Here is a 2,500-nt window from a genome sequence, read left to right as displayed (position 1 = left end):
TTATTTTTTTTTTTTTACATATTGTGTTTTTTTTTTTTTTTTGTATTTTTTAAGAACACCTTTTACACAGACACATTTAGGACCCAGTCCTGTAGTCACAGATGGTCAGTAGAGGACACCCCTCAGGAACTTACATGACTCTGAAACAAGTAAGGGGGGGGGGGGGGGGGGGGGGGGGGGGTGGAGCACAACCATCCCCAAGAAGAGGAAAAAAAAAAAAAAAAAAAAGTAAGACAGACATGGATGAACACACGGTACCCACATTTTTTTTTTTAGGACACACAGACACAAGGAAAGCACAGGAAACGAAGGAAATACACTTAAGGATGTAAACATATAAAGATATAAACACACACAGGAAGAGACCAGAATTGAAACAGAAATGAGCCTTGTGTTTTTTTTTTTTTTTTTTTTTTTTTTTTTTTTGAAAGAAACGAATGGAGGATGCACAGAATATGGATGCAGGAAAGAAGGATAAAAAGGAAAAGAAAAAAAGATGTGGTTAGAACACAGCACAAAAGGCAGTGTAGAACAATAGAGGAAAGAGGTTAGAAATGGAGGAATAATGGAATGTTTTTGAACATGGAAACAAAGGAATGAAGGAATAAATAGAATACAGGGGTAAACAAACAATAGAAGGAATACAATAGGGATTAAAGAACCAATGGAACATAAACTGTTGTTAGAACGAATGGGAACAACAGAATGTTGTAGAACCAATGGGAACAACAGGACTGTTGTTAGAATAAGGGAACAACAGAACTGTAGTTAGAACGAATGGGAACAACAGACTGAAAGAAAGAACGCATGGAAATACAGGACTGTAGTTAGAACGAATGAATAGTGACATTGTAAGAACAGGGAAACAATGACAGGACTTGAATAATGGGAACAACAGAAGTTGTTAGAACGAATGGGAACAACAGGACGGTTAGTAACCATAGGAAATCAACAGGGACTGCAGTATAGAACAATAGGGAACAACCCTAGAATTAAAGGAAATAATTAGAACAGAATAGGAATAACAGAAGGGTAGTTAGAACTAGGGAAATAAGAATGGAATGTGAAGGGGAATAGAATATTTAGAATTAATGGGGAACAACGGAATGTAGTAGAATAAATAGGGAATGAATACAGGAATTTGTAACCAATGGGGAAAGAATGAAGGAAATAGGGACAATGGAATAATAGAACTGTAGCATTAGAATGAATGGGAACAAAGGACAGAAACAATGGACAATGGGAATATTAGAACACAATTCATGGGAATAACAGGACTGTTGTTAGAACCAATGGGAACAACAGGGATGGTAGTTAGAACCAATGGAACAGGTGTGGTGTGTTTTTATGGGGGCAACAGAAATGCTCTTTAAAGAACCAATGGTAATAAGGAATGAATGGGAACAACTAGGACTGTAGTTAGAACCTTGGGAACAGGGACAGAACTGTAGTTATAGCAATAGGGACATGGAAAGAATAGCTGAAAGAACGAATGGAACAACGGGAACTGGAAATGAACCATGGGAACAATAGGACATGTATTAGACACCATGGGAACAACAGAACTGGTTAGAAGCAATGGAATGAACGGACTGCTGTTAGAACTCATGGGAATAACAGGCTGTTGTTAGAACCAACATGGGAACAACAGAACGGCTGGAATGAACTGGGACAGCAGACTGCTGTTAGAACGATTACCTGGGAAGCAACAGGACTGCTGTTAGAACCAATGGGAACAACAGGACTGCTGTTAGATCATGTTCTGGGTGGGACTAGAACCAACAACTGGGACCAGAACCAACCAGCCTAGTGTCTGAGACTAGAACCAACAACTGGGACCAGAACCAACCAGCCTAGTGTCTTGGACTAGAGGCCGGCTGCTTCCCATTCTGGTCCCACGTTGGGGAAGTTTCCGTTGTTATTTTCTGGGTCATTGGTTCAAACCCACAGAGAGTCCGCCTGTCTGTCTGCCTGTCTGTCTGCCTATCTGTCTGTCTCTCTGTCTGCCTGTCTGTCTCTCTGTCTGCCTGTCTGCAGATAGAGAGAGAAAGTGACTACCGTTAGCACACTGAGGGCCTGATTTACTAACACTAGCGCAGTTTGCGCTGCGTCTGTTTATGCGAGTTCGGTAATAGCGCACGCTATGCTTCCACAGTTTGCGTAGTATTTATCAACCCTGACACCCATCAGCCAATCAGCGTCTTTCTCCGCCCACTAGACCTTAAATTGCGCTGTAGCAAAGCGGTACTGGTGCTATGATACGGCTGAGTGCAGACTGCGATATTCCCACTGCTGATGCTAGGACTGTTTGAAATGATCCTGATGCCAATATTTGTAATGTAGCGATGAGTTTAACAACTGCTGGAATGGGATGTGAACGCTGAGTGGGAGATTCAATTTCCTCTTTGATTTCTTCCAGTAACTCTAATATTGCTATGTTATATTATTATTATTATTATTATTATTATTATTATTATTATTATAATATTATGGCTGCTTG

The 2,500-nt window shown here is 40.4% G+C and overlaps 2 protein-coding genes across 4 annotated transcripts in view; one reads left to right on the top strand and one right to left on the bottom strand.

The window, feature by feature from the left end:
- The window catches only part of dytn (dystrotelin), a 109,318-nt gene that overhangs the window by 90,466 nt on the left and 16,352 nt on the right, over positions 1-2,500 (top strand). The window lies entirely within an intron of this gene.
- Positions 1-2,500, bottom strand: part of LOC120554011 (CD59 glycoprotein-like) — a 92,018-nt gene that overhangs the window by 85,633 nt on the left and 3,885 nt on the right.

Source organism: Perca fluviatilis, chromosome 24 (genome assembly GCF_010015445.1).
Source record: "Perca fluviatilis chromosome 24, GENO_Pfluv_1.0, whole genome shotgun sequence".
Taxonomy (NCBI): Eukaryota; Metazoa; Chordata; class Actinopteri; order Perciformes; family Percidae; genus Perca; species Perca fluviatilis.
The sequence above is the reverse complement of the archived record's forward strand: the minus strand, read 5'-3'. Positions and strand labels throughout refer to the sequence as shown.